A 25,173-nucleotide genomic window follows, 5' to 3' on the forward strand; every position below is an offset into this window, starting at 1 on the left:
TCAGGGTTAGGAATCCTTTTGGATAACTTTGTTCAGTCTGCCATATAAGATATACAGTGTACATAACTGGTCTTGTGCTCTTGCCTACCCGACTACTTCAGATCCCCCTCCCACTTCCCCAAGGATATGCAAATCCTGGCCCCCTCTTCCACCGCCAAATCCAAGCCACCCACTAACTGGAGGAAGAATGCCTCATCTTCTGTCTCGGCACACTACAACCACACAGGATTAACATCAGGTTCCAAATCGTGCCCCCCCCACACCCCGTCCACCCCTCACCTCCCACCTCATCCCAGATCCAACCCTCCAACTCAGCACCTCCCTCTTGACCTGTCCTACCTGTCCATCTTCCTTTCCACCTATCCACTCCACTCTCCCCACCGACCTATCACAATTACCCCCCACTTGTATCGATCTATTGCCTTCCCAGCTATCTTCCCCCAACCTTAGCCCCACCCCCTATTTATCTCTTAGCCCACCTCTTCCTCCCCTTCCACATTCCTGATGAAGGGCTTATGCTCGAAGCGTCGATTCTCCTGCTCCTCTAATGCTGCCTGACTTGCTATGCGTTTCCAGCACCACACTTTATTGATTCTGACTTCTCCAGCATCTGCAGTCCTCACTATTTCCTTTAATGTATGCTTGCTATTTATAAAAATCAGGAGATTATAACTCCTCCAGGGGAGGTAAATCTAAGTCTGAGTGGCTTTAGAGTTGAAACAAATGGCTTCTTTCTTTTGGTGGGATAAAATTGCATCACGTTCCTATCACAAAACAAATCATGTATCTCTTCATTATACTATATTTACTTCTGATATTCACATTCTTAAAATTGGTACTGTACTGACAGCAGAGATAGTGGGGGAGAAAAAGCAACAGGAAAGAAATGTTCTATATTATCCACAAAATGGTTAACTACACAAAATGGTTGTAAATGGTTGACAGGCATTGAAAGGAATTAGGAGGAAGTGAGGACCGCAGATGCTGGAAATCAGAGTCGTGAGTGTGGTGCTGGAAAAGCACAGCAGGTCAGGCAGCATCTGAGGAGCAGGAGAATCAACATTACGGGCAAGAGCCCATCATCAGGAATTAGGAAGGAATTAGAGAGATGTCAGAAGTTATGTGGAAAATTGTGATAAATAATTACATTTTAATCCACAAAAAAATGAGATGCTTAAATTTTCATAAGAAAATAAACTGGGTGGAACATATCCTAGAGTATTGAAGGAAATGAGATTAGAAAAGAGAACAGAGGTTGGAATTTATAATAGTTCACTAATTATACATGTAATACAAGAAGACTTGGCAATAGTTAGGTTTAAAAAGATCAGAGACATGGGAGGGAGGGATCAATCAGTTGGTTAACTTCCTACCATGATATTAAGTTATTGGAGTTAGTTACTAAGAAATAAAGGCATTTAAAAGAGATAAAGGCATTCATTTTTACTTAAAGATGGGAAGATAAGATGAAAGAATTGATTGGAATTATTTGAAGATGTGACAGAATGATTAGCTAATGGTGATGTGGCTGAGTTATATACCATGACTTTCAGACCACATTTGATAAAGTGTATCATAACAGACTAGTGGCTAAAGTTAAATCTCTTGGGACAGACGGAGGAAATAATAGATTGGATAAAGAATTAATGAAATAACAGGGAACAAACAGCAGTGATCAATGACAAGAGTTCTAATTGGACTGCTTTCAACAGTCACTATATTTATAGATGACCTTGATGAAACTATTAAAATAGAATGCCTAATCTTCATGGGTGATTACCATGTTTTCTGCAAAACCAGGATGCTCAGAGGAGAGACATAAATCTATAGCTATTACCAACAAAAATGTAGTTAAAAAGTTCCTTCATCTTGAATCATATGTGAATCAGTCTGGAATAATGGATAAAAATACTTTTCCCGTACTAGCTGAAAAATGTCTGAATGCTGTGAGTTTACAATTATTTCCACCTGGTTCCCTGGAGGTCCGAGCCCAAAATATAAAACTGCCCAAGTCAGGATTCATTGGCATCATGACTCCGAGGTCAGCAGGATTGTCTCTTGTGAAGCTCAGGTTTAAGGAGAACTGGGGAGTTGTTGAGAGATCTTCCCTCTGCATCTGACCCATGTTAAGCTCTGTTATTAACAGAGATGCCAAAACCAGGAAAGAGCTGCAATTCCCAACACTGACTTCCTTCAGCTTGATGAACTTGAGGGGAATTTTGTTATAACAGTCCTGGCTGGATTTAAAGGAAAGTCTCAGGGTGAGCTAACACACTCCATCGCCCAATTTCCCCTGAAATTGTTTAAACCCATGCTGATTTGCTATTCTCAAATCAGGTATTGCCTTGCATAACTTTCAATTGAAATAGGATCAATGCTTTCCTTTTTGCCTCAGTGCTTTCAGTTTTGGATGACTTTTAAATTTATTTTGGTTTCCAGCCAATCAATACATATGCTAACAGAAACCTGCTTCGAAAATGATGCTTCAGTTGTAATATAAACACTTAGTTCCTGCAAATGTCTGAAAACCTGTGGAAAGTCTATGAATGCATTGTTTAAGGCTTGACTGCAGGTTAGAGATGTGCTAATAGCAATGCGCCTGGGTTACAAAATATGCAGTGGATTTGATATAGTTTTTAGCAGAGTGGTATTAATATACCCATTTCTATTTGTGGAAAATTAGATATACAATGACTTCACATTTTTCTCAGTAAACCCATTGTTGTGCAGGACTTAGAATTTATTTACATATATCTGAACAAAAGCTGGTGATGAGTATATAAAAATCTTGGCATATTTGAAGCACGGAGTTTACAATCACAAGAAAACCCCTAGCTCCTGGCTGTAGTTATACAAAATTGGAATACTGAGCAAGAACTATTTCTTTCCATCTTGGTGACTTTACAAGTTGCTGTTAACTTTAGAAAGCAGTGCAGTTCTGCATTCCCAATGGCTTTGTAAGTATAAATATTGTCCAGCATAGAATCCCTACAGTGTGAAGGCAGGCCTTTCAGCCCATCTACTCCACACCAACCCTCCAAAGAACATCCTGCCTAGATCCACCCCACCTGCATCCCCTATGGCCAATTCACCTGACTTGCACATCTTTGGACTGTGGGAGGAAACCAGAGCACCCGGAGGAAATCCATGCTGACACAGGGAGAATGTGCAAACTCCACAGAGACGGTTGCTCAAGGGTGAAATCGAGTCCATGTCCCTGGCGCTGTGAGGTAGCAGTGCTAACCACTGAGCCACTGTGTCGCCCCTATGTTGTTGAGCCATGATGGTTCAAGTTGAATCTCAACCTGTGCTGGTCTCAGGTCTGAGTGCTGCTATTTGCCCTGTCCCTCAAGTGAACGAGATGTTATAACACACCTCTGACAGAGCAGGCAGACCTTTAAAACAAACTTTAAAGTTGCCACCAGTTGTTGTTATTGTGGATATATAGTGAATGCTAGAAATTCTGTTCTAAGAATGAAAACAGAATTTGCTGGTGAAACTCAACAAGTCTTGCAGCATCTGTGAGAAGAAAGCAAAGTTAACGTTTTGAGTCTAGTGACTCTTCATCAGAGTCCTTTCAGATCTCCAGCATTTGCTATTCTCTGTTTTATTCTGTTTTAAGAAGTAAGATTAAGTTTCTTCCTTCAGTCAGTTGATCGAATGGTGAAAAAAAGATTGTATTAGCTCCGAAGAAGAGTTATCTAGACTCGAAACGTTGGCTTGCTCTCTCTCCATGGATGCTGCCTGACCAGCTGTGATCTCCAGTATTTATTGTTTTCAGTGAAAGAAAACTCTCTAAGGCTAAACTAAAGATTTAGTGACTACCAAATTCCAACACACAAATATCTCTTGTGTATAATACAGCAGTAACAGACAGGAAATTCCCTGTGTTCCACATAACTCAACCAACACAATTGTGAAACGGTCTATAGCAAAATAGTTACACCCAAAACAAAATCACGTGTGCCCCTACAAGAGGTGGGAAACCAGATAAATTGCAGGTCAATTTTAGGGAACAAAATCTGTGAAATGCTTTTCCAAGTCTCCTTAGTGACTGAAATATATTTACGAGGGCTGTCTGATCCTGATGATTCCTCACAATACCAATCTTTTTTTAAATGAGGCAATCTCTGTTAAGAAAGAAACAGATCGAATTTGAAGTTATTTAGTGAGTTGGTATCCACCACATGAACATGGTTTCATTTCAGTGCATCCATCAATTTTGTTATAAGGCTGTATATTCTTTTTGCCTCTGACAAATGTTTCTTGGTCCATTCCATCAGATTGTTGTGATTGAATGTAATTTTGATTGTAATTGAAGCATTTCTCTGTTCCTAAGGATGGACCTTTATTCAAAGGTAAAGTGAAAAATAAAAATCAAAGTATCATTACAGACCATTGAGTTTGTAATAAGGGTTTTCATGTAACTTTATTCATATCAAAACATGTAAGTTAATCTTAAGATTAACTTATTCACAGTGTCAAAAACCTGGTACAATCATATTTAAAACTCAACTTAGCACAGTATGATATCAGTAATCAATTCCAGATATTCCCTGATGTGGAAGATGCTATTTATTTCTGTAAAAAATGCCACTCCTATCTTGGAGATGACATGATACTAAATTTCAAGAGCTTTCAAAGATTATGATATTTACTGTTAAATTTACCTACAAATAATAATGAGGTGCAAAGGAATTTGCTTTATTTTAGACAAATAACAACTATCTCTAATGTAAAGATTCATCAGTAAAAAATGTTTTTTATTGCAAATCAGCTAAAGATTTGAAGATTATTGTTCTTTGCTCATGGGATGTGGGTCTCACTGGCTGGGTCAGAATTTATTCCCTGTACCTAGTTGTCCTTGAGAAGATGGGGGTGACCTTGAACCCAGGCTTGAATGTTGCCACCAATTGTAACTAATGTTTGATAAACTTTGTTTCTTTCAGTTAGTTAATTGCAGGTTGAAAGAAAGATTGTTTCCCAATATTTCAAAGCTCTCCAATGCTAAACTAAGTGTTTATTGACAAATAACCTCCAACGCTCACAAATATTTCTTGAGTATAATACAAACATACAAGAATGATGGACAGGAAATTCCCCTTGGTCCACACAACCCATTCAACACTTCTCAAAGTAAACTTAACCAGTCAATTTGTTGTGGGCAACCCAAAATTCGGTAAGGGAAGGAGTTTTGAGATTTTGAGCCAGCGACACCAAAGGATTGGCAAGATATTTTCAAGTCCAAATGGTGAATGGCCTGGAAGGAAACTTGCAGTTTTTAATATCCCATGTATTTGCTGCCCTTGTCCATCTAAATGGTTGTGGACTTGGAAGGTGCTGTCTGAGGAGCCTTGGTGAATTTCAGCAGTGCGTTTTGCAGATGGTACACATTGCTGTAACTGAGCATCAGTGGTGGAGGGAGTGAATGTTTGTGGATATGATGCAGTTAACTAGATTGCTTTGTCCTGGATGGTGTCAAACTTCTTGAGTTTATCTTAACTGCACTCATCCAGGGAAGTAGGGAATATTCCAACACACTCCTAACTTGTGCCTTGTACATGGTGGAGAGGCTTTAGGAAGTCAGGAAGTGATTTACCCACTGCAGAATTCCTAGTCTCTGACCCGCTCTTGCAGCCACAGTACTTATATGTCTCGTTCAGTCCACACTGTTCTGATCAATGGTCACCCCAAGGACATTAATAGTGGAAAGTTCCTGGTAGTAATAAAATTAAATACCAAAGAAGGATGGTTAGATTCTCACTTATTGGCAATGGACATTGCTTGGCACTTGTGTCACTTATAGTTATGTTGTTCCAGGCAACTATAAACCATTATAGTTTTATTAGCATTTAGAGAAAAACTAGCCGCAGGGGATATTGTTTTTTGCCATTCTATGCACACACTCTTTGTTTATTTTGTTAAATAAAGGTTTCAATAGTCTGCAAATCGGAGTTGCAAGTTGGAGTGAAAATAAAGCCAAGTAAATAAGAATGTGTCAACATCCACCTTTCTCGATATTTTCAATAACTCCACATTGTCAGGTAGCTTAATGTTATGATAGTGTAAAAATAAGTTTTCAATTTTCAATTTCCATTGTCTACTTTTTAATACCTTGGTCCCCTGATGGACTAAGATGGCTTTAGAAAGGGAAAATCATTGAAGTATGGTGCCCAGGGTAATTTCCCGACCACAGGTCAAAGTTTAAAAATCACACAAAACCAGGTTATGGTCCAACAGGTTTATTTGGAAGCATTAGCTTTTGGAGCACTGCTCCTTCATCAGGTGGTTGAAGGAGCAGCACTCCGAAAACTAGTGCTTCCAAATAAACCTGTTGGACTATTACCTGGTGTTGTGTGATTGTTAACTTTGTCCGCCCCAGTCCAAGACCAGTATTTCCAAATCATGCTGACCACAGGTCGAACAATCAAATAAAATCTGTCTGAACTGAAATTAACAGGCCATGAAAATGACTGAGACCAGTCACTCAGAGCTGTATCTGTTGTTTGATTTATAACTTTCTGGAAGTTGCACACATTGAAATGAACGTAGCCTGTAGACTATCAGCAATCAACCATTGATTATCAACAATTGAGCCAGAAATAAAAACACATAAATGAACTGCATTTCATAAAACTGCTTTTGGGCAAAGCTGGGAGAAGAATGATTGGTTCATAATAGCAGACCTGGAAAGCTTGACTTCTTCATCTCTTCCTCTTTCTCCCTCTTCTCAGACTTTTCCAACGTTTTTCCCTCAAATTCTTGATTAGGAGGGATAAAGCAAATTGGATAAATACCAATTCACCAAGAACTCAAAGATATCTACAAATTTGATTACTGTGGAGGATGTTAACCATCAACTCAACAACTGTAGTCTCAGGTTAAAACCTAACACCTCAAATAATTTAAGGAATTTTAAAAATACATATATTCTCTTGGTGTTCAACGTCATCACCATCACTGGAACCCATTATCAATACTGGGAGTTGCATCAACCAGAAACTGAACTAGACCAGCCATATCAATAATGTGGCTATAAGAATGTACCAAAGGTAATTCTGTGGCTCCTGGTTTCCCTAATGCCTGTCTAACATCTACACAACACATATTAAGAATATGATGTAATACTCTTTCATGGCCTGGATGGATGAAGCTCCAACAACACTCAAGATGCTTGACACCGTCCAGGACAAAGCAGTCCACATCATTGGCACCCCATCCACCACCTTCAACATTCATTCCCTTCACTGCTAATGCACAGTGGCAGCAGTGTGTATGTTCTGCAAGATGCATTTCAGTAAATTACCAAGACTTCTCTGACAGCACCTTCCAAACGTGCTACCTGTACTACCTAGAAACAAATGGCAGCACAGGAATATCACCACCTGCAAGTTTCCCTACACACCACATGCCATCCTCATGTGGAAATTTATGGCTGTTCCTTCATTGACACTGAATCAAACTCCTAAACTCTCTCCCTAGTGGCATTGTGGAGGTACCTATGCCAAATGGACTGCAGCAACCCCGCACTGCCTGGTTCTACCTCCTTCCCAAGATCCACAAGCCTGACCACCCTGGCCAACCCATTGTCTCAGCATGCTCCTGCCCCACTGAACTCATCTCTACCTACCTCGACACTGTCCTATCCCCCCTAGTCCAGGAACTCCTCACATACGTTCGAGACACCACCCACGCCCTCCACCTCCTCCAAGACTTCCGTTTCCCCAGCCCCCAACACCTCATCTTCACCATGGATATCCAATCCCTCTACACCTCCATCCGCCATGACCAGGGCCTCCAACCCTCCATTTTTTTCCTCTCCAGACGTCCCCAACAGTACCCTTCCACCGACACTCTCATTCGTTTGGCTGAACTGGTCCTCACCCTTAAAAATTTCTCCTTTGAATCCTCCGACTTCCTCCAGACCAAAGGGGTAGCCATGGGCACACATATGGGCCCCAGCTATGCCTGTCTCTTTATTGGCTACGTAGAGCAGTTGATCTTCCGTAATTACACCAGCACCACTCCCCACCTCTTCCTCTGCTACATTGATGACTGCATTGGCGCCACCTCGTGCTCCCACGAGGAGGTTGAGCAATTCACCAACTTCACCAACACATTCCACCGTGACCTTAAACTTACCTGGACCATCTCTGACACCTCCCTCCCCTTCCTGGACTTCTCCATCTCTATTAATGACGACCGACTTGACACTGACATTTTTTACAAACCCACTGACTCCCATAGCTATCTGGATTACACCTCTTCCCACCCTATCTCTTGCAAAAATGCCATCCCGTATTCCCAATTCCTCCGCCTCCACCGGATCTGCTCCCAGGAGGACCAGTTCCACCACAGAACACACCAGATGGCCTCCTTCTTTAGAGACCGCAATTTCCCTTCCCACGTGGTTAAAGATGCCCTCCAACGCATCTCGTCCCCATCCCGCACCTCCGCCCTCAGACCTCACCCCTCCAACCGTAACAAGGACAGAGTGCCCCTGGTGCTCACCTTCCACCCTACCAACCTTTGTATAAACTAAATCATCCGCCGACATTTCCGCCACCTCCAAACCGACCCCACCACCAGGGATATATTTCCCTCCCCACCCCTTTCCGCCTTCCACAAAGACCGTTCCCTCCGTGACTACCTGGTCAGGTCCACGCCCCCAAACAACCCACTCTCCCATCCTGGCACTTTCCCCTGCCACCGCAGGAACTGTAAAACCTGCGCCCACACCTCCTCCCTCACCTCTATCCAAGGCCCTAAAGGAGCCTTCCACATCCATTAAAGTTTTACTTGCACATCCACTAATATCATTTATTGTATCCGTTGCTCCCGATGCGGTCTCCTCTACATTGGGGAGACTGGGTGCCTCCCAGCAGAGCGCTTAAGGGAACATCTCCGAGACACCCGCACCAATCAACCACACTGCTCCGTAGCCCAACATTTCAACTCGCCCTCCCACTCTGCCGAGGACATGGAGATCGTGGGCCTCCTTCACCGCCGCTCCCTCACCACCAGACGCCTGGAGGAAGAACGCCTCATCTTCCGCCTCGGAACACTTCAACCCCAGGGCATCAATGTGGACTTCAACAGTTTCCTCATTTCCCCTTTCCCCACCTCACCCTAGTTCTAAACTTCCAGCTCAGTAACTGTCTCCATGATTTGTCCGGACTTGTCCTACCTGCCTATCTTCTTTTCCACCTATCCACTCCACCCTCTCCTCCCTGACCTATCACCTTTATCCCCTCCCCCACTCACCCATTGTACTCTATGCTACTCTCTCCCCACCCCCACCCTCCTCTAGCTTATCTCTCCATGCTTCAGGCTCACTGCCTTTATTCCTGATGAAGGGCTTTTGCCCGAAACGTCGATTTCAAAGCTCCTTGGATGCTGCCTGAACTGCTGTGCTCTTCCAGCACCACTAATCCAGAATGCAGCAATTCAAGTGGCAGCTAACCACCACCTCCTCAAGGATAACCAGGAATAGGTGATAAATATTGGCCCAGCTAATGGTGCCCACATCCCACGAATGAATAAAATAAACTTCTTGATCTTTCCTTTTTGTACTAGACATTCTTCCATTTTAAACTTTATACCTGTACCTGAATGTCTCTTTAATGTTACCTTTCTTTTTTTTTTCAGGGTTAGTCAGTAAGTTCATCAAAGAAAGCCATCTAATTAGCTCCTTCATTTTTGAACCAGTGACCTGTACCTTTGATGAAGTGTTAAATAGATGCATTCTAAAAACATTAAAAATCTTTGTTGCAGCCAATCACAAGGGTGCATAAGAAGAGGATCTCCTTCATCCCTTCTCACCTGATTATGACATTGATGAAAATTGTAAGTTAAAATAAAATGAACTGGAGAACAAATTCTCAAATTTCCCAGTGGGAAACCTGGACAATTTGGTTCTGCTTCAGTATAATTTTGCCATATATGATTTTTAAAAATCCAATCCATCTGCTGGGAAATCAGATGGTCATTGTTGGTCCTCTTCCTGATAGCCCAACTCTTGCTGTTAGACATTTAAAACAAATTTCCAATAAAATTGTGATGTGAATCCACAATTGGAGGTTTGAAGTGTGTAACAGGTTAGTTTGTGATGTCCAACATCAGGATTGGCGATGTAGGAAGATCTAATGTCCAGAGTCAGGAGAACTTTTAATGCCTCTACTAATTTGAATCACCAACCACAAAGGAGAGAAAGTGAGCTAGTTAAGCCTATCTCATCTCAAACCCTTCACCCTAGTCTATTCCCCGACCTTAAAGGAAGCTTTCTATCACGGAAGTATTGGAAAACAGGAAGATTGGTTGGACACCAGACAATCCCAGAATGTAGATTATCTGATCACCATTGGCAGAAGCACTGTTTTCAGTTATCACAAAGAAGGGAATCAATACAAATGTCTAGAAATCTCGTTACTGTTAACATTCATCTATTTTTCCTACACACAAGTAGAAGTTGTTTGTGGTGAAAGTGGTGACAGTTAAGGGCTGTTGGAAGTCATAAAAGAAAGATAATGTTGACCATTAATTAACCAGCATTATGAGATAGATCGTATTTTGCCTCTGTTAGAGATTTTACAAGCACTAGTTACATGTTGTTCCTGGGTTATTTGAAGGTCAAGGTGCCCTCATAGAAATGCTACACAAAGTGGATTAGTGTGAGAGTGATGAGATCATGGCACTAACATGCCAAAGAAAACAAATCTCCAGTTTTATTTAGATAGAAAACATCACACATATAGAGTAGAATTTAGAGTCTTACTCAATTATAAAAACAAATGCCACAGATTATAAGGTTACTGTATTTAATTATTGAAAAGTACACAGACTATTATAATGTGACCATGTAACTAAGTCTTAATTAAAAGCAATGGCATGGCAACAAACCAATGAACATTGCATATGAGCTAGGCCAGAGATTGTGAGCTTTCAAAAAGTCATATTCAAAGATAGCAAGCCAAAGATTCATGAAATAAGAGGTCGGTTTCAGTAGACAATTCAGAGATTCCAAACAACTTCCATTTTGGTGCTGGACATTCCTGTTCTGAAGGAGGAATGGGGTTGCTGGCCTGCTGCCTGTTCACAGCTATAATGGTTTTCCTGAGGATGTGGGGAGGAGGGCTCGGTGCCAGTCACCTTGTTCACCTTCTTGATTGGATGGCTCGTGGTCGGTAGGAACTCATAAAGACCTCACTTTCTTACCTTGTGAGATTATTGTGAGAGTGGTGACCATTAGGAGCTTGTTGAAACTGACCAGCTGTAGTCTGGTGGTAACAGGATTAGCAACAATAGAACTATTTCATTTAATGTTAAAAAAAGGTGAAAGTCCTGCATGGGAATAAAGTTTTAGAATCAGAAAGCAGTGATTTCTATCAGTGGTCCCAACTTTCCATTTGCTATGGCCACTTTAAACTTGAAGCTCCTTTTATTTTTCTTAAACATCAGACAGAGACAGCAGCCAAACAAATGACCAGAATGTGACCCACGTCACTAGAGTCCTGCCTCCATTTCCACTCTTAACCCCTGCCACTAATTGGGTGACAGATTCACCTTTAGGTTCTTTGCGCCCCAGACATGCTGGAGATGGAGATAGGTTCAAGACCAGGAATCAAACCCACCTTCCGATTCCAACGTTCAATGAGAAAATTTGATCAATGGTTTTTAACCATTTTCCCAGAGAAAACTATCAATTAGAAGTCAGATAAAAGTAAAATTGTTTCAAGCAATTGAGTCAATTGAATCACTTTTTCTTTCAGAGTCTCAGAGAATAAGGAAAATATTTCATGTGTATCTCAGTTTACATATGGCCAGCTGTTGGTGACTTTATTATGAGAACATATATTTGACTGAAAACAGTATGTGGCAGGAACTAAACGTGATGGCGAGTAATGGATGACAAATTATTACACCTCTCATGAGTTGAATTAGATATTTAAAAATGTAGGAGAACAAAAGCAACAGACTTTCTGAGCAATTGAAATACTGTGCGGAGAAATGAAAGAATATTGGAATAGGTATGTTTTAAAACCTTATCAAACACATGGAGCTTGTAAGCTACAGCATGCTATTGCATTTGACATTTCAGTCCAGACTTCAGAGAGCTCCATTATTGCTGTTTCCTTTCGAAAATGGTCAAGTTGACCAGTCAGCACATGCCTGAGTGAAGGTGAATTGTACGTCAGATACCCACATCTAAACACCAATTTCAGCGAAAAGCTAAGAAAACAGCTCGAGGGCAATTAGGGATGGGCAATAAAAGCAGGAAAAGCTAGACAATGACATCCCTGAACTGAGCTGCTCCAATTTTCTGTATCTCTATTCTCATATCACTAAGTGTAAAAAAAAAAGTCAAAAATACAAAGCAGATGAACTGATATTGAGAGAAGATGCTGGCCCCTTCCTGTGCTGCACATGTTATTCTCATCGATAGATAGTTGGCTGGGAATGAACATTCCCTGAAATTAAAGGCAGAAGAAGATAAATCAGTTCATTGTGCCTACACTCCATATTTTATTATTCCAATTCCATTTCAGAAGTTGCTGAAATCTGTCTTTATTTGTATTTTTTATTTTAACAACAAAAATTTGAACGTCCCTTTTATTTGTCAATTTTTTGTTTTCTGTCCCCTGCCCATCTTTACAATCCTGTAACTGCATCCTTTATCCAAACGCTAGGTAATTTAATCTTTCTTATGTACTATGTTTCTTATGCTGTGCCTTATCAAGTGTCTCTGAAAATAGAATTAATAAGCAATGGGTGAAACATACCGATTTAACTTTTGATGATTATCAGAACCATCCAGACAGGCAAACCAGTCCAACCAGTGTTGAGCCTCCAAGCTGAACTTTTCAGAGAACAGCGCAATCAGAAGCAGCTCTGAGCTTGGCATTGGGTTAGATGCAGCTGTCAGGAAGAGGACTCAGAAATCCAAATGCAGGTGGATTACTAAAAGGGCCACAGACAGCATTCCCAGTGGTAGAGGAAGAAGGTGGATGCCACATTGGGAAAGGCAGACCCATTGTTGTTGAAACAATAACTTCCAGCATTCTTTAGAGAATAGCAGTAAGCCAGTCAGCCTCCGAATACATGGAGCCCATATCACAGCCTTGAGGTCAATGCAGCCCTTCATCTCATTAGCTGGGCTTGTAGAATGACACTAAATTTGTCTTACTTCAAAGATTGTTCCCATCAGCCTTGGCATATTCAATCCAGGCTTCCCCCTTTATAGTATTGGACTCGTGATGAGCAGAACCCTCACTGATGCACACTCACCTTCCTTCCTGAGATAGTGAGTGAAATATGTTCTGTTGGAAAAGAGCCAACTCCCACATTAAATGGAGCTTTTATCGGGTAAATGGCCCTAACTGGCTGCACATTTTACCCATTGGACATTCCCAACCTCATTGGTGATCAAGTTTGGGATATCAAGACGACGCAAAATATTGGATTACTGCTCCAACATTTCTTGACACCCCCTCCCAAACTCACTTTGCTGCCACATCCCTTGCTTCTAATAGCTGGAAAAATTCTCCAATTTTTTTTAGAAAAAAGAAAAGTGATTATGAATTGTTGAATGAGCTTCCTGTCTGTCATTCATTCTGCTTTGGATTATATATTTTTATAGATCAATATACTTCTTTTTTTAAAACATTATTGTGTATAGTGTGCTGATCACCACAAGCTAATACAGATAATGGGGGAAGGAACAATCAGGTGGCTGTTGCTATAAATTGTCTTAACCAACAGATACAAGAATTATAATAAAAATAATAAGTCAGTTGTCTGTGACTTTACCAAACATCATTTGATGAATATCTCCTTTTCCTTTTTGCAAATAAACAATGGATACGGTGCTGAAACAGGGACAGTGAAAACTTGCTGCAGAGATTCTTAGTGGTCAGAACTATATTACATTGTGACAGTTGACATAGTAATAATGTATTGAAAAAGGAACATGTGACCAAAATAGTAACAACTGAAAGTACAGTTTTTGGATAACATATATGTACCTTAAGCTAGACTTTTAATAATACAGTATACAAATAGGTTTTCAACATTACTTGCAACATCTTTCATTAATCTTCATCTGATGCTTTGTTTAACTGAGAACAGGTTAATGCCTCTACACTGCCAGACAATGGTTATGTTACTTTGCAGCTTTGGCAGCCTTACAAACCAAAGTGAATCTCTTACTTATAAGTAACTTCATTATGCTTGCCTCACCATTTTGAATGCCTCAATGTTTATGTTTTTAAATTCCTGGCTCAATGTATCGGGTGATTTGGAGACCTTCCCGGGTTGAAGAAGGTTTTGCCTTCCATCTGATGGGGAAGGGAAGGTTCTTTTTATATAGGATTTCTTTCCCCCGCTGAAATACAGCTCTTAGGCTTTGAAGGGTGAAAAGTTTATTGACACTGTCAAAACAGCTTACTCATCAGAAACAGATAACCTCTAAAATACCGTACTGATGTGTATTTCATTAATTCATTGAAAATTTAATTATAAGTGTCTTGTTTGTGCAGTGTCATAATTATCAGTTTTGATGCGAATGACAAGTAAACATTTCCTTTCGATGTAATACATGTGAAGTGACTGTATGTTTAACTTCATGTGTGCTTAATGGGGTCATTGTCTTTTCAGTTCCAACATAGAATTCTTCACCGCTCAGAGCCTGAAACTTGTAGGGCTAAACTGGACAAATTACAAATCCCATAGTGTTTTAATAATGTTTATCTGGTCCTCTAGATAAGTTTTGGTTCTGGTTTGTCCCAATATTTTTGCTGAGTTTACTTTTATAATCCAAAGATTTTGAGGCAGCCATGCAAACGCTTTGCAATGATTTTACCCCACAACCATCAAAAGATTCAAACTAATTATGATTACCCATATTTATTGTCTCTACAACCTTTCACCACCCCATAGCAATTTCAACACAGTACACCCTCTCATTTTGTATGTCGGTATTTAAGCCTTTTATTACAATTGGTTTGTTGAATTCCAGTCCCCACCCTGTAGGCCACGTCAGTCAGGTACTGTGGGAGTGAATTCATCAAACACCAATAGAAACCAGTGCAAGGGAAGAGAGAGAGCTACATTAAAGTGCACACATTGCACAAGCCTACTGCTAGTTCTGATTACTTTCATGTTTGACCCAGTAACTGTTTGCCACAAGACACACATTTCAAGGTAAGTGCAAAGTCTTTTTTTTGATTAAAACAAATATTAGAATATTGCTTGCTATAAGTGAAAGAGGAGACCTGTAATGTGGAAAGTTTGCACCATGCTTTCATAACGTTTTGTATCTGCACAAAAAAGTGATCTTATTGTCAGCAAAATGTAAACAAACTGCTGCATACCCTTATGTTAGTAGATTCGAGAAGGGTTCTTAGGATCTGAACAACAGATTGAATTTGAACTCTCGCATCAAAAACTTGTAGGCAAACAAATCTCACTGAGAATGCAATACTAATGTGGTTTATGGTGTGGAAGTCCACTTTCTCAAGTTACCATTATAGTAAGCATTGCACTTTTTGATTAGATAGTGTATGATGATTTTGTTGGACTAATGTTCATAAGATAAGTTGATTTAAGTTGGAATAATGCTGTACAACTGGAAATGTAAAGCATTTTTAAGGTTCACTTGGTAAATATCTTCCAGAAGCTTAGCAGTAAATAAGTTTGCATTTATGTTTCCCTTGTCATTTCTGTTAGGAATATTTAATCAGAGAAGCTTCTGCAGTACAGTTGCAATTTTCCCCATATTTATTTTGTAATAATGTACTTGGCGGTAATATAGCACATATTAATTATAAAAGGTATTATCATGATCTATGAAATGAGCAGGACATAACTTCAATGTTGATTTTATCTTTACAAATTAAACTGGTGCAGCAGTTTCATGCAAATTCCAAGGAATGGTAAAAGTATCATACAACACCATTTCCCATCGAAAATTATGGACTGTTATGACTAATGAGGCCCAGTGACAGAGGAATTCGAGAATAAAAATAACATGTAGGAAGATTATTTAATCAAAATGTTGTTTCTCGAACTGTACTGAAAAGAAACAGCGTCAGGCAATCAGGTACAAAATAATCGAAAAGGAATGTTGGAGGTCAACCAGGGTTTTTTTTAGTACATGTAGAATTAATACATTAGGTTGTATAAAATACCAGTTGTAACTTAAATATTACTTCACTGTCAGCTATAAGAAGCTCCAAAACCACAGCATGTTGGTACCGCACAATCTAATCCAACTGCATGGCAGGATGGAGTTGTGCAGATCTTATTTCCTTCCCTAATTTACTTAAAACAGGTAGGTTATTTATTGAAATACAAAAGAGGTGAGGAGCTTCACCCAAAGGAGAAGCTAGGTGGTGAAAGACATAGCCCAGGACCTTACTGTCAGCCGGGGTCCTCCCCCCATAATCTGGTGTCTTGCCCAATAAGCACTTAACGAACAGTGCGTCATTAAATGACTTGAGGTGACATTTTCATCCCCAGCTAAATGACCAGACGATTACGGGGTGGTTCATTGTTGGAGTCTCCAAAGGGCTGTGTTGGCCCTAAAGGAGGCACCCGCTTCTCCTTGGCCCAACCACTATCCCGAGCAGTAGAAGTCATCAGATTCCATTCTTGACTTTGCCTGAACCCATTGCAGGACAATGGCCTTCAGTGACCATTGATTGGGTCTCAATTGATGCATAGGAGGGCTGGCCTAGTAGCTACCTGTCTCTGTGTGTATCATTGCTGTAGGGGCGGGTAGGTAAGTGCCAGGAATAGGTCCTGGGGCATTGCACTCAGCTTTACACTCTACCTACCCCCAACCCCACTAAACAATCTGCTCCAGGGAACAGTAAACCTTAGCAGAAAGCTGCACAAACTGACTATGAAGCAATATTTGGATACACAAAACTCTCAGTCAACAGGCCTAATTATACCTTTCACTGTGTGTCACACATAGCTCTGCTTCCCGGGAAACTACTTTTTAATATTGTACAGGCTGTGCCAAAGGTTTGCTCTTGCCCCACACATTGCAAACATTAGAGTTTGTTCTGTTCCAGATAGCCAAGAGGAGAAGGATCAAACTGGAGCCCAATCCTTAGGCACTTTGCGAGTTTTTATTTAGAGAAATGCATACTACTAACATGTACATCCAAAACCAACAAACTCAGATTCAGTCTGCTCACATACATTGACATGCAAATAAATTTGAATGCCCCAACTACTTGAACACGATGAGTGTCTGCAGTCCCCACTTTCTCTTACTCATTGTAACCTTACTGCCAAGCCTCTTCGAAGATGCCCACCTTGAAGACATTCTCCTCCTCCCTCTACAAGGATCTCAGCAAATCTGTCTCTCACTGCAAGCCCCACATCGTCTCCTCTACCCTGAAGCTCTTCCCCCTAGCTCTGCCCCCACTCTCTTGTATTTATCTCTCAGTGCCCTCCCCTCCCACCAAATTCCTGATGAAAGGCTACCTGACCTGATGTGTTTTTCCAGCGCCACACTTTTCAACTCTGACTCTCCTCATCTGCAGCCCTCACTTTCTCCACAATGAAGTAGACTATTGTTATCTCGTACAATTGGTAATGTTGATTAATAAAGTTCTAATCAGAGATGGGACGTTTTACAAATACAGTTTGATGATGCTATCTCTTGTGTGAATTAGAAGTGCTGCAAGATTACCAACTGGACAGAGTGTCATATTTCTTGTTTTGGTGCACTGGCTTGACTCCTGGGTTATTTTGAATGAATGCATAAACAATATGCTATCCTCAGAATGAGAGTAAATGCTGACTGTCTTTACCTTTTTCTTATGTAGCTGAACACTAAAAGAACCCCATAAACAGGACACCTCATCCTCTCTCCATCAGTACACCAGCAGTCATGTGCGTTCAATTGAACGGCTAAATAGTTCAAAGTGTGACTATTTTGAATACAAATACAAACACTCAATTTAGGTCAATTTGGGGTTAAATTTGTACAACCTTTTTTTTAAAAAAATGATAGTGCAGACACTCAAGAATAGAGCATTCCTTCAATATGTAACTCTATTCTTGCTAGATAGGTGGTCAGGCTGAATGGAAAATGATACATTCCATACTCCTGGCCAAGCTAATTTGTTGAATAGGATAGGTGTTTGTCACTTCTTTCTGGAATAAAGGTGGTCGTGGACCTTGTGGATTTGCTGGGAATACTATTTTTAGTATCTTGCTTTGTCAAAAGAGGGAATCAGAACTTTGTATTCAGCTTGTGAAGAACCAAATTCCAATATTGCAATATTAATTGTATGTCAGTTATGAGATTTCAGTTGCAGGTGGGTTTCACTTGAGTGCATGCCTTCATGCCTGAATATCCCTGGAGAGGAAGCATGTGGTGTCCACTGGCATGTGGCTGATGGGCACCAGAGGAGCGGCATGCATCACCTCTCTCCCATCATTACATTTTAATTTAAATTTTATAAGTTTTATTTGAATATTTGCTTTTCATTACAAAGTATCTATTTAAGTGGCTATCACCTTTTAGAATCATAGAATTCCGACAGTGTGGAAACAGGCCATTTGGCCCAACACATCCACACTGACCCTCCAAAAAGTAACCAATGCAGACCCATTCCCCTTACCCTATTAGTTGACATTTACCCTTAACTAATACACCAAGCCTACACATCCCTAAACATTATGGGTAATTTAGCACGGCCAATTCATCTAACCTGCATATCTTTAGATTTTGGGACGAAACTGGAGCACCTGGAGGAAACCCATGCACTCATAGGGAGAATGTGCAAACTCCACACACACAGTAGCCCAAGGCTGGAATTGAACCTGAGTTCCTGGTGCTGTGAGACAGCAGTGTTAAACACCGAGCCACCATGGTTTAATTTTCTTCTATGGTTTTGAGAAGTATATAAGGAGTCACTTACTGAAACTGTGTGATGGTGGATCTGGAGGTATATATGTTTTACTCTAATTGAATGCAAGACTGTACAAAGATTTGCTTCAGCGTCACCTTTCACTATCTGGCTTTCTGTAGTCAAACTCAAGTCAAATGTGAAGGCAAAATCCACAGGAGCACAAATTCTCATTCCCTATCAGCAATAAATTAGCCCAAAAATGACGTGGTGAAATACCTTAATTATTTTTATGGATTACAAAACCAATTTCAGGTGGAATATTGTTGCTACAGGAATGAATTATAGATCTTTAATTTTTAAATGCTAAACTTTTGCAATACGGATCTGGGTTTTAATCCTCTAGCTTTAATATTCATCAGCATCTGATTATTCCAAAGAGCCAAGTGTTGCCAATTTGTATTAAGCATTTTGATAGCAGCTAGAATGCAGGTAAAAGAAGGGAAGAGAGAAATTGGTGGAATTAATTTCAGAACAAAAAAAACATAATTGACACGGGCTGAATGATCTTAAATGAAAGGCCTAAACTCATGTTCAAAGAGTTGCACTGCCAGGAGCAATGCCAAGCCCAAGAAAAAGAAAGTGAAACTAAATGTAATTTAACTTCAGAAAAACTGATGATTATCAAAGGGAGTGAGTTTGTCCTAAAGAATTAAGTGTATTCTGTATTGGCCCAGCCACTCTCAGGGCAGCTTGTGCATAAAAATTCTATTCACAATAAAGCTTCCTCTATTTAGGGTCATAGAGATGTACAGCATGGAAACCCTTCGGTCCAACCCATCCATGCCGACCAGATATCCCATCCCAATCTAGTCCCACCTGCCAGCGCCCGGCCCATATCCCTCCAAACCCTTCCTATTCATATACCCATCCAAATGCCTCTTAAATGTTGCAATTGTACCAGCCTCCACCACATCATCTGGCAGCTCATTCCATACACGTGTCACCCTCTGCGTGAAAAAGTTGCCCCTTAGGTCCCTTTTATATCTACCCCTCTCACCCTAAACCTATGCCCTCTAGTTCTGGAGTCCCCGACCCCAGGGAAAAGACTTTGTTTATTTACCCTATCCATGCCCCTTGTAATTTTGTAAACCTCCATAAAGTCACCCCTCAGCCTCCAACGCTCCAGGGAAAACAGCCTCAGCCTGTTCAGCCTCTCCCCGTAGCTCAAATCCTCCAACCCTGGCAATATCCTTGTAAATCTTTTCTGAACCCTTTCAAGTTTCACAACATCTTTCCGATAGAAAGCATACCAAAATTGCACGCCCAACATCTCCCAAAAAGAACAACAGTTTCAACTGTACACTAGTAAAGAATCCAGTGCTACTGTAAACAACAATTCTCTATGTCCAACGCCAGATATCAGGCAGCCCCACTGAATGAATTCTCAGTTTGGGACAATTTTATTCCTTGTGTTAACTGGGAACTGCCTTTATCCAAGTGTTTTACTTAAAAGACTCTGACAACTCACTGACTGATGAGATTTTAATTTCAACAATTTGGCGGGATTTGAATACGTGTCCCAGAGTAAAAGAGGCAATGTCTAAAGCATTCAATCCTGCATCATGATAAAATATATCTTGTAACAAATCAATTTTCATATCTTATCTTATTCTAAAATAATATGATAGGAATGTTTTTTTTCAGCTTGCAATGGTAAAGCATGTAACAGAGGTTTTTTGTTTCAAAAGCTGTAGACCTTTATTGGTTTTAAATAGGATCATAAATGAAACCATACAGTAAGAGGTCAAATATTTCCAGACAGTTTGCCAAATTGGGAGAGACAAGTGAAAATGTTTGTCAAGCCCCAGCGAGTGCGTGAGTTCCATGCAGTTACAATACATCTGTACTCACTAGCTTTTACTCAGCAATTGTTTCAATACATTTGCATCCTCATCAATTGGCTTTGTGTATTGGGTACGTAAGTTTTTTGGCAACTGGTTTCCAGAACTGTAAACTGGAACCATATTGCTTTAGGGACTAAAGAATCATAGAATCCATACAGTGTAGAAAGAAGCCATTCAGCCCATTGAGACCGTACCAATCCTCCGAAGAGCATCCTATCCAAACCCAGCGGCCCCCACCCTGTTCCTGTAACACTTCATTTACCGTGGCTACTCCACCTAGCCTGCAAATCCCTACACACTTTGGGCAATTTAGCATGGCCAATCAATCTAACTTTGGACTGTGGGAGGAAACCCATGCAGACACAGGGAAAATGTACAAATTCCACACAGTCGCCCAAAGCTGAAATTGAACTGAGGTCCCTGGCGCTGTGAGGTAGCAGTGCTAACAACTGAGCCACCATGCTGCCCAAAGTCACAACAAATATTTGGGAAATTTTGTAAGGGAATAGTTGCAATTCAGTTTTCATACCGATGCAAAGTAGTTTTATGTCATCTTTGATTCAGATGTATAAATATCGCTTGGGAATTGCACAATGAGGCCATCTCCCAGTTCCCATCAGGTGTAATGTGTTGGAAAGTGGACCTCCAAATAAGATAGAGGCAGTGAAAATGACAGAGCGCTTGGTTAACAGTTCTGCAGTGAGAAAGCAAATGGCTCATTTACTTACAAAAGAATTGTCTTTGAGAGCAAACTGCAATAAACCCGTGGGAATAGCAATCTGCTCAGAATGTCAACACATATAGCTATGAGATTCCTTGGAACAGGGATCCCTGAGCTCTCTGGGTGCCTGCTATACTTGTATATTTAACATTGTTTCTATGATGTTTGCATCAGAACTCTTTAGTAACTGCTTGTAAACAGGTATTTTATTGCAAAAGTATACTTCATCCTTAAAAATCTTTATGTACGTGCACAGGTAATAGAGCAGTTCTGTGCAGGCCTTGCATATAAAGAGCAAACAAGCATTGTTTGTTCTTCATGTACCAGAGATCCTTGATAGGATCCACCCTCTCCATTTCCCACAGGTTCTCAAGGATGCTACATGCTGATCGCTTCCTGATGGACTTGTGGTTAAAGATGTTTTCCTTGATAAAATTTTCACATGGAACAGGTAATACAGAATGGTCCAACTACTTGGAGTATTCTGTGGCAACGAGGACAGATCCGTCATCTGCAGCATAGTGGACAGATAGAACCAAGTAGAGCATTTCATGTGCTGGTACAGGACCTTCCCTGATTGGAAGCTCTATCTTTCTGTATCCTTTTGAACTCAGCACCAGTTTTTGAAACTTGGCCGTGGATTGTCCCTTCTTGAAAAACTGCTTACTCTCAACTGCAATCAAACAAAGGGAAGCTCAAAGTCTTTGTGTTCTTGATGCACCCTCTGATAAGAAGATATCTTATGTTAAAATATTACCTTTCATTATGTCAGTTGTGATAAACTTAACTTATGTCTTGTATGTGCTTTAACTTCAAGAAAAATAATTCATCTGACTGCTTAATAGCAACCAGCTCTTGAAAGAAACAGGGTTGAACCTTGTAACTATATTTAGATGTTTTTAGAAAATACAGAAAACTTTCACAGAACACAGTTATGGGCCCAGAATATAATTCCTGAAATTATTAAGAGACATTGGTTCAAACTGCTTTCGAAATTCTATTATAAAAGCAAAATCTTGCAGATCTTGGAAGTCTGAAACAAGCAGAAAATTCTAGAAATACACATCAGGAATAGGAGCATCTGTGGAGAGAAAAACAGAGTCGAAACGCAACATAGTTTGTTCAGAATTTCAACACTTTCTGTTTTTCTTCAGTTGGAAATGTGCTTGAGGGTTCCGTCGAGATTTATTCAACAAGGAGAAAAAGACAGTATAATCTATTTTGTTGACCACCTGGGTTTTCAACTGGACGCCATGATGCAGACGGGCACCCACCTTCCTTCCCAATGCTGACTCTGTCCTGAGTTGTTGTAGTGTGATCTTCCCAAGGGCAGGATAACTGCTCATGTTTCCTCTTTACTGCTATTTGAGAGTTTTCCATTTCAATCAGTAATATAACCCAGGAAAATAATACATAAGGTGATTTGCTATTGCCTTTCTCAAATGTGCTTGGAAGAGACTTTTCCCGAAGGATCCTCCACTAATAAGCAATGAGTAGCTCTTCTGGCGTCACCACTAACAATACACTGGTTCCACTGTTGGCCATGGCTTGTACCCCTGTGCATTAGACCCTTACTTTGGCCTAGAGTAATTTTAGAGTCATAGAGATGTACTGCATGGAAACAGACCCTTTGGTCCAACTCATCCATGCTGACCAGATATCCTAACCTAATCTAGCCCCATTTGCCAGCACTTGGCCCATATCCCTCTACCCATCCAGATGCCTTTTAAATGCTGCAATTGTACCAGCTTCAACCACTTACCCCAGCAGCTCATTCCATACAACCATCACCCCTTAGGTACCTTTTATATCTTTCCCCTCTCACCTAAACCTATGCCCTCTAGCTCTGGACTCCCCCACCTCAGGGAAAAGGCTTTGTCTATTTATCCTATCTATGCTCCTCATGATTTTACAAATCTCTATAAGGTCACTTCTCAGCCTCCGACACTCCAGGGAAAATAGCCTCAATCTATTCAGCCTCTCCCTATAGCTCAAATCCTCCAACCCTGGCAACATCTTTGTAAATCTTTTCTGAACCCTTTCAAGTTTCACAACATCCTTCTGTTAGGAAGAGACCAGAATTGCATGCAATATTCCAACAGTGGCCTAACCAACATCCTGTACAGCCACAACATGACGTCCCAACTCCTGTACTCAATGCTCTGACCAATAAAGTGTAAAAGGGCAGGGCTGGTTGACCCCTTGTGGTCTCAAATGGCCCTTATCAGTATCAAGCATGCAGCCATTTACATTTTGGCAAGTTCTTCACCTGGAAAAGTGTACAAAGTTAAAGTTACGCTTACACTTCAGTGACGTTTAGAACATTTCACTTGTGACAAACATGCTGCTGAGGGAGGACTTGTATCATGTTGATTATTCCCTTCATTAGTGTAATGTGCTGAATGTTTAAATAAATTAAAATGTAATTAAAAAGCTTACAATACAATTTTTGTTCATGAATGTTTTCAATCATCTAATGATTATACCAAACATAATTTCAAGTTTTATTGTACTATAGTGTACAGTTGTGTCAATGTGGCATTTGGCATCTGGAACTAACATTTCCTGGGAAGGAACTGCAGTTGTACATTGCAACATGTTATTTATCCACTGGCTTAACTGCAAGCAGCTGGACTTCTCTCATGTTCATCTTCGGCATTAATCTTCAGCGATTACAGCTGTTTGACTCCAGTGTTACCTTAAACCTCTTTGATGGCCAAGTTCCACAGAGATACTGCACAGTTCAGGTCCTGTTGAACCAAACTGAATTAGATCTTTCTCCAGGGTTTACACTGAGCACTGCCTGATTCTGCAGTACTGGTGGGAGGTTTTAAATTACCTGCACAACCCCAAAGTTGACATTTGATTAATAACTGAAATGTGGAGGGGATTCGCAGCAGGTCAACCTTATACCAAGCTGATGCAAATCTCCTGCGTTGTGTTTCCAGACAGAGCACTGGTGTCAGAGGAAGTATTAAACTACATCAGAGTTACCAGCACAACAGCTGAAAACACACACCCATGTGAATTTATATTACACTATAAGTTGGGCAATAATTCATCATTATGTTTATAGAAGATGAAAATTTGTCTTTGGTATTCATTAATTTTGACTGTCATAGTGACACAAGGCAAATACATTTCCAGCATAATCTCTTGACAAATTAAGGGATCACAAACTAAAATGCTTACATGTGTTACAACTGTCATTCTTGTGCAAAGTTTTGTGTCCCTCAGTTCATACTGTAGGTCCAAATTGTGTGACACGTCACACAGACAAAATGTGAGATGAAATTATTCAATTTGGAAATGCAGTGCAACTGAGGAATTCTTGAGAAGATCAATTTTAGAACAAGGACATCTTGGTAGAGCTGACATTTATTGCCTAACACCAGTTGCTCTTGAGTAAGTGGTCGTGGTGAACATTCTCAAACCATTATGGCTGTGTGATGAAGGTACCACCACAGTGTTGTTAAGTAAACCATTCTATGACTGGGATCTAGTGATGAGAGATTTAAATCTGCAACGATGGTCAAAATTTAAACTCAAAGATCTGACAATACTTTGCTTCCACATGCCATCATATAAACATTCTGGAGATCAATCCCTTGTGGAAAATTAACCATTTGAGTTCTATTAATGGAGCAGAAAGTATCTGCTGCTTGTTTTTCCAGTAAAG

General features: G+C 40.4%; 1 protein-coding gene across 2 annotated transcripts in view; it reads left to right on the forward strand.

Annotated features, from left to right (window-relative positions):
- The window catches only part of nek6 (NIMA-related kinase 6), a 339,425-nt gene that overhangs the window by 39,380 nt on the left and 274,872 nt on the right, over positions 1-25,173 (forward strand). Inside the window, exon 1 of one of the 2 annotated variants that reach the window (XM_072565783.1) lies at positions 15,088-15,198. The exons of the other annotated variant lie outside the window; for it this stretch is intronic. The gene's annotated coding sequence lies outside the window, so the exon portion shown is untranslated. Of the gene's footprint in view, positions 1-15,087; positions 15,199-25,173 lie in introns of those variants that run through there. 2 annotated transcript variants of the gene reach the window in all.

The sequence above is a fragment of the Chiloscyllium punctatum genome, chromosome 49 (genome assembly GCF_047496795.1).
Source record: "Chiloscyllium punctatum isolate Juve2018m chromosome 49, sChiPun1.3, whole genome shotgun sequence".
In the NCBI taxonomy this organism is placed as follows: domain Eukaryota; kingdom Metazoa; phylum Chordata; class Chondrichthyes; order Orectolobiformes; family Hemiscylliidae; genus Chiloscyllium; species Chiloscyllium punctatum.